The 13946-nt window shown below is 36.5% G+C and overlaps 1 long non-coding RNA gene across 2 annotated transcripts; it reads right to left on the reverse strand.

Moving 5' to 3' along the window:
* Positions 1–330: 330 nt before the first annotated feature.
* Positions 331–13375, reverse strand: LOC138913179 (uncharacterized). Of its 2 annotated transcripts, XR_011418830.1 has the most exons (6): positions 13226–13375; positions 8450–8744; positions 2536–2789; positions 2370–2477; positions 753–824; positions 331–688 (listed from the first exon to the last, which is right to left on the reverse strand). It is a non-coding gene; the product is annotated as an uncharacterized lncRNA (long non-coding RNA). The 2 variants fall into 2 exon arrangements; XR_011418831.1 differs by lacking the exon at positions 8450–8744 and having other exon boundaries at positions 2536–2829.
* Positions 13376–13946: the final 571 nt, after the last annotated feature.

The raw sequence follows: 13946 nt of genomic DNA on the forward strand, positions 1-13946 counted from the left end.
GAAATCGCTGACAACATACTAAAAACTTGACAAAGTGTGTTGGCAAGTGTCAGGCCCAGGACACGAGACTTAGAGAGTGGAAAATGGAAAAGGACCAGGACCCACGTCCTTTGCATATGTGTCGGGCGATGTGTAAGTGTGCGTAAAAGATAAATAATCATGTGATATCATCTGAGGCGTTGGAGAGAACTTTTTAGCCCAGTCACCGACGCCAAAAATTAATTTCATACATTTTAAAATTTCAATTTATTTTGCTTTGCACGAACGCGCTGCGTCTTCAAGCAGACAATGGCATAAGGGAAAAGGGCAAAGGAAAGCCCCTCAGAAAATGGAAACTCGCCCTCCTTTCCCAGCCGGAAAAGCCACCACAGCCCCCACGGCCATGTGTGTCCTCATTTGGCTTTTGTTTTTCTTCAGCTCGTCCTTTTTTCACACTTGTCACTTGCATTTTTGACATTTCAGTTAGCAAAAGGATGGGAAAGAATGATGATGACTGCGCGAAGAAAAGGACAATGAGGGGCTTGGCAGGGATTGCAGGGATGCCGGAGGCGGTATATGTCAGCTCCTTAATTAATTATGTGTACTTGTATGCACAATTGCAATGACAGTTGCTGCAAAGTGCAGCTCGGAAATTATATTGAACTTTAAGGCAAGTAGCTGGCAAATGTGAGAAAATTTCTTGTAATTGCTGTAAGTTTGATTTAAATCTGTGAAGAAAATACTCTTTAATATATAAGAAATTTTAAACTCACCAAGACCTAGTTAAACCTTGATTACGATATTAAAGTTCCCTTTATAAGAATTTTGAAAGCCATTTTCATTTCCTATAAGTATTTAATATATGCATGTTAAATTTTACTAAAATTCAATAATCAATTTAAAAAATAAAAAAAAATAATTTGCCCCATCTTAAAAAATATAAAAATAGTTTAAGTACATGGAAAAATCTCCCCCTTTTTCATCCTCTCTAAAATCTTCACAAACACTACATGAAAAAGTTTTTATAGCTTTTTGATTAGTTTCTGACCCGACTGGCGAGCTCCGAAAAAATCCGCTGGGAATCGCCGTGTCCTTCCCAAGAGAAGTCAATTTAAATTAAAGGAAACACGCGGAGCTGCATATTGAAATGTCCTGGACGAGACTGGCTCCTTTCGAGAGACCCCCTCCCTCGTGGGGTTAAGGGACTAAGGGGGCTAAGCCGCGAATCGCGGGGAGATGGACGACACCCGACAAAAGTTAAATTGCAGGTATTTAAGCATTTTATACAAAATTCATCATCATCATCTGGCGGCACTGGAGAAGTTAATGAAGAACTGCTGCCCCAACCAATTCCTTAACCCCTGACTGGCTGAGCACTTTCGTGTGCATTATTTAGCACCGTGAAAAAGTTCATAACTGCGCTGCGCTCGTGAATTGTAATTTTTCTTCCAGCGCTTTCATTACTTCATCACTCGGCGAGGAGGAAAAGTTTTCGCTTTGGTCTGCGAGCCATTTATTATGCCATGAAATTCGAGCCAAGGCGTCCTACAGCTACTTCACTTTTATTATTTTCAAGTTAATGTTCATTTATGCTGGTTACACCTCGACTTCTCGAGCTTTTGTTTAATTAGACGGTGTGGATTTTATTTAGACGGAATGCGGAGTGGTTAAAACGGGTGGCGGAAGACTACCAGCTTTTAGCATTAGGAACTTATCCAGGTTGTTTGTGTTTAATTGCGGAAAATGGCAGAGGAAATTCGCTTGAAGAGTCAATGGGTAAAATTGGAGGAAAGGTTTTGGTAGGGGGTTCCTATGAATAATTATGATTTTTCAATTATAAGTAACTGGTTGTTTATATCAAGGCATACCAAACTATATACTACACACAAAAAAAACGCAGGGTGGTCGATATGAGTATGGTAAGTTTCTGGTATTTAAACGCATATCGCATAACGCATTGATATTAAATAATATTCTTTTGCCTATTTATCTCGCTCGGAGATAAGCCAATAAGCGAAAATGGCGACTTAAATTACTTGAGTAGGAGCGAGAAGAACTAATTCTCTCAATTCGCATATCAAGTTAAAATTGATACCACATAATATCAAATTGATCATTGTTTCATATAAAGTGTCTGTTGGGTGTATTGTCGACTATATAATCGAAACTTTTTTGCCAGCTAGTGAGACTTACAACTCTCAATTACATTTTCATTATCCATCGACAACATTTTGGAAAGTGCAATGCAAAACAGACAAAGCAATAACAGTGGCCAAACAAACGACGTGACAACCGAAAAAGAACAGTGAAATTATAATAAAATTTTATGTTAATAGCCGATGATGAAAAGTCCAACAAAATGGCAACGGCTGTGGCAAATAAATAATTACCATAAACAGCAGGCTCGTCCGGAGGAGCCTCCAACCTTCCGGTTTTGGCATTCGGGCAGGACTCACAGGTTTATGCAGTTAATGTCATTTGGCATTTATCAAATGAATCTGTCGGCGGTGTAGGAGATTTTTGTTGTGGAAATGGAAGTGAACGTGTTGTAATTACGTTTTCTCTGCTCCTGATGCCACTCGATGTTAATTCAAATTTACGTTAATGGAAAATCATTACGCACAAATGTGCAAAGGGCACTTTTCCCTCCTATCTCCAACCCTTTGGCTCCGCTTTTGTCTCTGCGCGAGTGTCCTTGTTGGTCCTTTTTAATGCGTTTTTCCTTGATTCGTCCAAATGAGACTGAGACCCGGATTTTAATGAGCTGCAAGTGCAATCAGAGGATACTGACGAGACCTCAGACTGATAAGCTGCAAAAGGCCGAAAAGTTCATTTGATGATTGCAATGCACTGCAATTAAAAGAAATTTTAAATAATAAAATAAATAATTCAATAAGTAACTAATAAATTAATAAATAAATATTTAAAAATTATTCTGTCATTTTCTTTTTTTTTATTTTTCTTAATTAATTACTTTTACTCATTATTAATTTATTTACCAGTGCAGTAATGAAACTTCAGAGACAATTCAATTTATTTCCCTTTACCTTTATGGAAGCTTTAACAAAATTGAAGTCTCCCGCACAACAGTTAAAAAAGTTAATCCACTCGATACGCCAGGAATATCATCTTAAGCCCGGGATCTTCGGGGGTTCATAAACTCAGCTCAGCTAACTCGACTCGGATGCTCACGTATCCCATTTCGGGAAATGAAGAATGGAAAACCACCAAACTAGTTGACTTGTAAAATTTTACAACACCGTAGCGTTTCCGTCAAGTCTTAAAGGTTTTAGTGGCTAAGCCATCCCGGAGGATTTTGGCCAAATGCACCTTTCGTTGCTTGTGGCTTATGCCATTTAATATGCATTTTGTGTTATATTTAATATGCACAGAGAAGCAGAGACGAGCGAAGCCAAGTAGAACTGCAGCTCCTGGCTCGTCTTGGCCCTAATGTGCTTTTGGGAATACGAATATATGCATTCGGCTAGCAGACCGAAAGTCGTTGGCAGATGTGTCGAATCCGTACCATTTTGGCATTTCACTTTGGGGCATTGTTACTTGGGAATTTCTTGGCTCATTAGGAGAAGCTCGAGCGCCAGGTTGGCCCATCAAATTGCTTGCAAATTGCCTGGAAATTGGTCCTCAGTACAGTCGGCCCCTTGAAACGGAACCGCTTTTAATGAAGCAATCGAAACGGGACAGACCCACACTCCCATAGCCCACAGACCATAACCCATAATAACCCTTCTTTAAGATGGCAAAACGCCCTTAATCAGCACAGCGGGCAGTTGGCATCGGAATCAAGATGGAACAACTACCCCAAGCATAAATCTATTGTCCTAGGTCATTCAACCTCGGTGCCGAGTAACCTCAACCTCATTCCCATCCTCATCAACCGCCTCAACCTTCAGAAATCCAGCAGTCGCAATCTCGAAAACGCATGCGAAATGCCATTCTGCGTTCTTTCTATTTTTTTGCGAGGTACGAGTAAAGTTTTGGGGTATATTCTAAGCTTATAGTCCACAACTAAAATATTTATTTTCATAATAATAATAATAAATTATTAAAAAGTTATAATATCCAATAAAAATTGGAAAGATAACTTTAAGTTGTTGGGGAACCTTTAAAAAGTATTCTGTGCCTGGAAATTTTTTAAAGAAAAATTCATTAAATTATAAACTAGATAAAAGTTTTGTATACCTACTATTTAATACCCTCTTATACCTTTACAAATTATTTAGATATGTATATTTGTTCTTCTATTCATTTCCATTTCGTTCCCAATGCTATCTTTAATTAATTTTAAAATACCTTTAGAAAAATGTACAAAATCTGTAATTTACAGGATATCAATAAGTCTCAATAGACAACCACTTCGGAGTGTTTTTATTTTATATCCGCGATGCGATGCAGCATAAAATGAGCACAGTGAGGAGGAAAGGGAAATGAGTGAGCAAACTTTCCTCAGCAGCATAAAATCGAATGAAGTGAGGAGCAGAAGTGCAACCGAGATGCGGAAAACGCATAAAATATATTTTTATGCCACGTTTTTAATGACATTTGTTGCATTTTGCACTTGGTGGGGCGAATACCAGGGGAGTACCCTCCCTAATATTTTTGTTCCCCAATCCAAACGCATTTTGTATGTAGGCGTTTGACCGTATGTGTGAAGACAAAAACACGTGCAAATTAAGTGCCAAGTCGAAGGCAAGAAAAAGTTTCTCTGCAAATTGAAACGAACGGAAAAATTCCTGAGGCAAAAGGCTCTGGAAAATTGGAGGAGAGTCGAGCAACAGGCTGTCAGTTTGACAGGCACTCGTTGATTGCAAAAGCGCCACTGACAGCTGTCATTCGCACGGACTTTTACCCGCTTTTAGCAAAAACAAAGAAGGAAAACGGCCAGCAACATAAAAGTGCAGGAAAAAATACAAAAACCATTGACAGCAAGGTGCAATGGCACTGCGGAATAAAGTTGCTAATAGGCTTCTGTGTCCATTAACTAGGCTCGGGGCTTTTATACTAAAAGCTAGAAGGGGTTGCTGGAAAAAGGAAAAACGGGGTAACTTTAAGAGCATTTTCTAAAGCTCAGGCATAGAGGGGAAAAATTAAATGTGAATACGGTGAATCTAACTCCAAAATACAAAAAATAAAATAAATAAAAGGGTTTCAGTTTTACTTTACTAAAAAATGTTTGATGAAGTGAATAAAATTGAATATTTAATTTCAAAAAGGAGAAATTATATTTTAAATTTATAATTTTTTTCAGCTTATGCCTAGTACTCACTTCAATCAAAAAGGCAACGAAACGAAAATTTCCATACAAAAATGACAGGCGGAAAATTTCGTGATCAAAATTTTGTATGGAGATTTTCATTTCGTAGGCTTTTCGATTGAAGTGAGTACTAGGCCATACGATAAACAAACCAAAAATATATATGTATATATTATCAATAAAACAATACATTTATTTATGCAATTTGTCTATTATTTTTGCAAATTTAAAATTAAAGTTGACTAACGTCCGATGCGTAGACTCATGCGTGGAATATATTCCCCCCACTCAGGTGAAAGGTAAAAATGAATATGGTATTCAAAAAGTATGACATAATAAATTTGTTTCAAAAACCCTCCCAAACAAATCCTGGATCCGCCACTGTTCATCCCCAGTCCACATTCCCAATCCACAGCCATCGATTATCAGCTGTCATTATCTATTCCAATTGACGGTCTTTTTCCATGCTTGACAAGTTGTCAATAGTTTAGAGACTTTTGAGGCTAATTAGCAGCAATTGAAAAATCAAATTGCCAGCGCTTCAGAAATGACTCAATTTTGTCTTGGGCGACGCCTACGAAACTGAGTTTACGCCTCAGTGGTTTTCTTAGGGCCAAAGGACCCCGATGTCCTGCGCTCCGGAGAGTGTCCGACGTCCAGTGGCCACTTGAGTTGTGCTTTCTGCTCTATTGGCTGCCATTTGCGACACGCTCCGGTGAATTCGAACTGCGACCGCAGACTTCAGGGACCCGGAACTGTGATTTCCAGGAAGGACCTTCGGTTTGGGGGCTTCACAGGCCAGACTCAGTGATGTAATTAGGTTTGAAAATTTGCTGATTGTTGATTTGTTGTATTTGCGGTACACGACAAGCGAAGAGCAGACGGACCAAACTGCAATTATATGCGCCAATTGTCAGTTTGGTTACTCCTCGTTAACTTATTTGATTATGGGCTAATTTTGCCAATGCGATAGACTCAGAGACCCAAACAAAGTATTTGTGTGCGATGGGTGGGATAACTGGAATGGTAAGAAATTAATAAGAAAAGTATGTGGGTAATATTAAAGTTTGCCTTTAGTGATAAAATAGAATCTTAATGGCCGTTTTCTAGCCCGCATGTTAAACTTAAAGTACGGATATAATCCTGAAAACGTATAGGAATTCTGAGTTTAAAGCTACTTTAAATTTAACATGCGGACGAGAAAACGGGACTAAATATAGTATTTTAAAAATGTTCTTACTGGCAAATCTTTTTATATTTTTTTGGAAATGAGGCATATTTCTAGTTTTCCTATCAGATTAAAAACGTATTTATAAGAAAATTAAAAAGTAATTGATATTGAAATACAAAAATTTAAATAAATACGTATTAAAAAAGAATAATAAGTAGGTGTTTAATAAATTATTTGGTCAACGGAAAATTTTCAATATAAGTAAATGATGAAATTAAATCAACTTATATAACAACTGGACGAATAAATATTAATAAAATATTAATTATTTTAAACATTTTATACGATGAAATTTGAAATCAAACCGATTAGTTGGTCAAAGTTTCCCAAAGATACCTGCTAAAAAATATTCAAAAAATGTGCGATTGTAAAGGCTAATATCTTGGCAAAATCTAAACCAAAATAAGCAAAAGTAATTTAACTTTTCCCATTTTCGCTGTAAGCGATACGAGCTCAACTCAGCCAGAAATCGCTTATCGACTGGGGACAAGGATCAGAAACAGGACGAGGACCCAAGCCAGGAGCAGAACGAAGACGATTTGATGAAGTGCACACCATGTGCACAAATGCACACATGTGGCATATTGACAGACGGGGGGAAAGGACGAGTGGATGGATGGGTAAAGGGAGGGAAATGGCCAGGGCTCCAACGAAAACTATGCAAATAAGGAAGGATACGTCTGACAAGTCGGGAGTCGCCGTCTCAGTCTGCTCAACACAGGTTTCCCTTCATTTATCTTGGCTTATTAAATTGAATATATGGCTGAAAATATATATACACATTCGAGTATCCGTTTGCATGGCAGCATTGTTGTGGCGTCCCTTTCGGGTCCTTTTAAATGCAAATTAGCTTTTTGACTTTTTGATGCGACTGGCTTGGACTGGCATAACCCAGACTCGATTTAGATTTATGCGGCTTGATAAATTGTGGCTACACTTAATGTGCGCATACGGTGTGACATGTCCTTTTCATGTCACTCGCCAAAAAGTTTGCCAACTCCTCGATCCCCCATCCCATCGACTTTCCATTCGAGTTGACATGTCGAGTGGTTTCGTTGGGTTTTCAGTTTACAGGGCTCTGTTTTCTGTTTTTGGGGTCTCTGGTTTTGCCTTTTACTTGCTGACATTTTTGCACGCTTGACAAAAACAGCGAACAGAGCTAACCATTTTTTGGCCCGCCTCCGACTCTGCTTTCTGGCCACGATGCTTTTTGTGGTCCAGCTTTGTAATTAGTTTTGCCCAGCGAGGTGAGTTGGGTTCATAACGTTTGATGAGGGTGGCAGCAAGAAATGGCGGGTCTGGGAATTTTCTTTAAAAAGATTGGGTTCAATGTGAAAACCGAATGAGACTTGGAGTAATTGCTTGCGTTAATGAAAAGGGCTTAAGGGATATTTAATATAAGTGTAAATTAACTTATTTATTAAACTTTAAAATGTATAAAAACAAGCTTTACAATCTCAAGAATCTCTAATTTATTTTTAGTTATTAATTATTCAAGTAATTATAAGTAGTTCTTAAATTTTCATTATTATTGCTATTACTTGTACAAATTTACTTAAAATAACTATTTGTTAAAAAAATAAATATAAAAATTATAAATAAAAAATTAATGAATATTGTAATCTTAAAAATCGTCAATAATGTGTAAAGACCTAAAACAATTTTTCCTTTACTGCATATTTTTACCAAATCCTCTACTCAATCACTTTCAACCAATTAAAAACCTTTAAATCAATTTCAAATATCTCAACGCCACTAAACTATGCGTTCTCTTCCCGAAGCGAAACCAACCCGTTCCCACCAGTTCCAAAGATTCCCCCAATCAAATCAAAACTGCGAATCAATTACTATGCCTCTCCCATTTAAATTATAACACTTTCCCATGAAATTCCTGACCAACGCTCCTCCATCAAGTTCTCGTAATCGCAGTTGAAAAGCGAAAGGGCATTTCGACATTTTAAACTTACCCGCAACGGAAACTGCAACCGAGATTTATCAAACATTTTTGTTTGAGATTGATGATGGAAGGTGGTGGTGGTACTGGTAGTTCCTCTGGTGGTGGGGGAGTTTTTTAAATTTTTTTTGTCAGGCGTAACCAAAGGCAGAGACCCATTGAGTAATACGTCACTTGAGTTGTCAAAAGAGCGACGCCCGGCGAGTAGAAAAACGTGTCCATGTCCCGGAGTTTCCTATCCGCACAAGTTGCTGTCGATCAGGCGGGCGGGTAGCAAGTTGTTACATTTCAACATGTTTCGTCACGCCCTGGAATTATTTTGATACTTGTGCTTCGATTTTTATAAACAATTTTTAAGTAGCGATTAAGCCTGAAAATTTAGGAGGGGAAACTATGAAAGACTATTTTTGAGGGATGTACAAGATTTTCAATGGCTGTCAGAACTTCTAAATGTCAAAAGTCTTTTGGCCATTCTTATGACGAATTTTAAATAAAAGCTATAACTTTTTGTGGGAATATTTGGAAACAGAAAATTAGACAGAACAAATTTTGGAATTATTTCTTTTAGGTATGGCAAATCGGACTTCCATTTGAGCTTTTTTATTTGAATAAGTACTCTAGAAAATAAAATGATTACTACAAATACTTTCAACTTTCAATGGTCCTTTATGTAATGGGAAATCTTTCATTTACCTTCCTTTACAATCCATATTATTCAATTAAGGAAAATACTGCTCACTAAAAGCATAAAATTGACCCAAACATCGCCATAATCTCATTACGGATAATAAATGAGACAAATATTTTTCAATAAAATGACTCCTACTCCAAAACCTTTCTATCCAACTGAAAAGTATCTTGTCAAATTGATTTAAAAATTCATAAATCAACTAAAACTTACTCTACTCTCTGTGAAGGGAAAAATTAAATTAGAAATGGGAATGGGGGAAAGAACAAGGAACCACAAAAACCAAAAACCGAAAAATGTTCAAAATGTTAAGCATAGCATAAAATTGTATCGGACAGTTTGCCATGGCGAGGGGGGAATAATCCAAAGTCGGAGTCAGAAGTCTGCCCACTTAGGACACGAGTGTAGTCCAAATATAGCCCAATGTTTACTTCATAATAATTTTGACTCGAAGTCATCTTGTTTTCCCCCCGTTTCTGGGTTGGCATGTGCGTGTTGTCTGCTGATGCAATTATAAATTGTTGGATAACAAATTACATGGTTGCGTTTTTGGGATCGGGCAAGTTTAACGCCCTCACGCACATATGTTCGGATGCTCTGAGGGATGAGTCCTTCTAGAGGGAAGATACGATGGGTGAGGGAGTGTGAGGCTGGTCTGAATCGGACATTGATACAGGTATTGGGTATTCGGGACTCTGTGTTGACAACTCAATGCCCAAATGGCATATGTTCAGGTGGGACGCAACTGTACCCAAAACCATCCGAAATGCGGGCGGAGGGATGTCATTATGGACGATTGTCATTCGGCATTAGTTCTAATAATAAACAGACATTTTTTATGCTTTTTAATTGCCCTCGATTTCCTTTCGCATGTTTGTTGCGCATCAATTTTGGGTGGATTATTATTGTTTTGTTATCCTGCAGCTTTGTTACTCCACACTAAAAGAAAGACTTCGTATTACTGTTATCATATGTTTTAAAAATAATTTATTATATTTATAATCATTTTTTAATTATAAATTTAAGAGACTTAAAATATTTTTAATTTAGTTATCTTGTGGCCTTTGAAACTAATAATATATAAAGGATTTTTGAATTTTTCTGAGTGCACTTTGTTCAAGGGTTTATTGAACTTTCCTCCTCGGCTCCGAGCTCACACTTTCATTACGCAAATGTTACGGGGAACCAGAGGTGGCTCCATTTGCTCGCCCATTTGCCGGATCCTTTGTTTGCCGCCCAAATGCGAAAAGGGTTCATAACCGCACTTAGCTTCATTGGCCCTCCGTGTTGGCTCTTTTGGCTTTTGGCTTTATCGCAGGCCGCCCAGACTCTGGCACTTGGCCACTCGAAATTCAATTCAATTCGCCCGGCACTCGCAGTACGCAGGTTGTACAAACATTAAAATTAATGAATAACAATAAAACCAGCTTCGGTAGTCTGAAGTGACTGTTGACGTGCTGTCCACGGATCTGCCAAGGAAGCAGGAATGGGTTTGACAATCATAAACATCCAACGGGATGGGGATAAAGGATATAATAGATTTAAAGTCAATTGTGAGCCCTAGAAAGTTTTAGAAAAGTAAACTTTAAAACGCTTTCGGAAGAATTAAAAAATATAATTAAGTTCTTATGTCAATTCTTTTTATTTTAATCAATTAACAAACATTATATAATTCTAAGTATCGAATATAACAATGTATTTGTATATTATCTTTCTTATTTTTCACGCTTTAACTAGGTAAAATCTTAGTGGATTGTCTTTACAATTATTATTAGGAAAGGAACATGAAATCCTATAGGATACAAATCCTTTGATAAGTAAAAACTTCAACATATTGAAATACCTTGTAATATTATGATTTAATTAATTACTTTACATTTTCAAGCCCCATCCCCTCAAAAGCCCTTAAAACTTTTCCAGAGACAGCAATTAAAATGCCAGTACAAAAGTTGAGTTATTTCCCCAATTTTAATGATCTCATATAGTGCTTTTAAATGTGTTCTATGCCGCTCATTAGTTTAGAGGCAATCTACGAATTTAATTTCCATTCGAAATTCCCGCTTTGTGGGCCATTAAAATTGAGAAATGATGCCAATTTAGTATGATTAAATATCCCCGTGGAGCGAGAAGTGCATATGCAAATTAATTACGGAATTTATGATTTCATTTTGGCAAAAGCGAAACCCATCATCGCGGATATTTCGTCGAGCCTGTGAGCTCCATAAAACTTGGCTTGTCAACTGCAACCACTTTACGGGGAATGGGTGGACGTGGGGCACATGTGTAAAGCCGTAAAATGCTTTGGAACTCGTGAAATTGGAAATTGAAGCCAACGTTTATGACTCTATCCATATCATCGGAGGAGACGAGACCTGGTGGCGATGCCATCTCATCGACGTCTTCTTGTCTGCGACTGTCACGAACATAATTCTCCGCTGTGCAAAAACATTAATTGCGCAATTGTTTAAGAGGATGGGTGAGTAGGTGTCCTGGAATGGGTGATGTTGTACAGAGAGGAAAACTCCCATTAGAGGTGATTATCAACTTTAAATATTGCCATTACAAATATATAGGTAGGTACTCCATTAGATTTTCAATTTATTAAATATTTTGTTTTTAAATATTATTAGTTTTGATTTAATAATTTCTATGGTTTAAAACAGAATTGCAACATTTAAAATATTTAAAGAGTAAATTAATTAAATGATTAAAAACAAGAAAGAAAGCTAGCTTCGGCAAGCCGAAGCTTATATACCCTTGCAGATCATTCTATTAATTTACAAATCACAAAAATGTTAAATTTCTTATTATTTCACATTAATTTGTCGATCGTTTCTATCACAGCTATATGATATAATAGTTCGATCTTTTAAAAATTAAAATCGAAATTCAGAAATATTTAAAAATAGTCATATCCCAGAGTAGAAGGGAATATAATAAAAACCAACAAAGATATAATTTTTTTCCCATTAATTTCCATTTAATTTTTCGACCGTTCCTATGGCAGCTATATGATATAGTGATCCGATTTAAAAAACAAAAAAACCGAAATTCAGAAATATATAAAAAAAAATATTCCCAAGAGTAGAAGGTAAAATTCCAAAAAACGCCGGAGCTAGAATTTTTTTACGTTTTTTTTTTTTTTATCCTTCCTATGGGAGCTATAAGATATAGTTGTCCGATCCGGTTGGTTCCGACATATATACTACCTGCAATAGAAATACGACTTTTACGAAAGTTTCATCCCGATAGCTTTAAAACTGAGAGACTAGTTTGCGTAGAAACGGACGGACAGACGGACGGACAGACGGACAGACGGACGGACAGACGGACATGGCTAGATCGACTCGTCTTGTGATGCTGATCAAGAATATATATACTTTATGGGGTCGGAAATGTCTCCTTCACTGCGTTGCAAACTTCTGACTGAAATCATAATACCCTCTGCAAGGGTATAAAAATTTAATTTTAATTTTAAGTAAACAATTTTTAATGTTCTTAAAATTGCTATAACAATTACTAACAGAGATCTACAAAAGTAAAAATAGAGTTTTTTCGATTTTTTTCAAAGTTTTTTATTTTCTTGGAATATTAACAAATATAAATATTAATTTAAAAAAAAAATGTAAAATTGTCATTTTAGAGCAAGACATCTATCTTTCTATTGTTACAAACACCTTTTCTTTTAAAAATTAATCACTAAATGACAGAAATTATACTTTTTTGCGGTGTAGATGCAGGCAAGTTGAAAAGTTTAAGTATGCCAACAAATGACGTACGATTTGTTCTGCACGAATAAGTCAAATTATTTGTAGACAGCACTTTGTTTTATGGCCTGACAACAAGCCACCTCAACTGCTTTCCCCGACCTTCAGCTTCCCCCGCCAATATGTATCTCCATGTCCTCCCACTAACTCCCCCGTTTTAGTTGCTAGTTTCTTGGCCAGCTGACGCATCGCACTTTGCCCTGAGCCTTGAGTTTTTTACCCAAACTCCTGCCCCCCAATCATTGCTTTTCCACCTGATGCCACTATGCGGGCTAATTTATGGCCTTGTCATATGTTTGTTTGTCTTTTTTTTACCGTTTGTTGGTTTTCCTACCCTGGAAGTCATCATCATCCTCAGCTCTCCAAACACACACCATATAATTTTCCATTTACTGCTAAGTGTTTCTTCGGGGCTTCCCCTGTTGATATTTCATAATTTTCTAAATGACATATTTTTGTTGTCGCTTGAGTAGTTTTGTTTGCTTTGTTAATGTAGATTGCTTGGGCTCATCGCCAATGGGAAGTCGAAACAATGGGTAATGGAAGAGGTGATTTATACATTTGCGTAGCAAATTAAAAATAGTTCTCCCGCAATTTAAAAAATATTTTAACTGGACAAAAATAGTGTTTAACTATTTTTAAAAATAATTAAAATAAAATGTGACTTTTAGTTTAGAGTATTTTTGGTATATTTTATTAAAGATATTTTAAATGACGGAAAGGAAGATTTAATTCTAAATATTAAACAGTTAATTTTTTTGAATATATATTTATTTAATAACCTGGTTCTTGTATTTTTATTACAAATAGAATAAAAACTTCTAAAAAAGAACTTCAAACTGTTTTGGATACGGTAATGTAATAGCTGTCACTATAGTGTTCTGCTGCTATTATTATTTACCTCTTGTTAATATCTATATCCAATTGTTTTTGTTTCGCATTAAATATGTTTTTTACTTTATGAATATGCAGTTGTAAGTATTTTCCGGACTACTTAAAATGAGAACTTTTCTGCTGATCTACTTGTTTCTTAACTTTGACTTCTCAGTTAGCAA

Source organism: Drosophila takahashii, chromosome 3L, assembly GCF_030179915.1.
Source record: "Drosophila takahashii strain IR98-3 E-12201 chromosome 3L, DtakHiC1v2, whole genome shotgun sequence".
NCBI classification, from domain to species: Eukaryota; Metazoa; Arthropoda; class Insecta; order Diptera; family Drosophilidae; genus Drosophila; species Drosophila takahashii.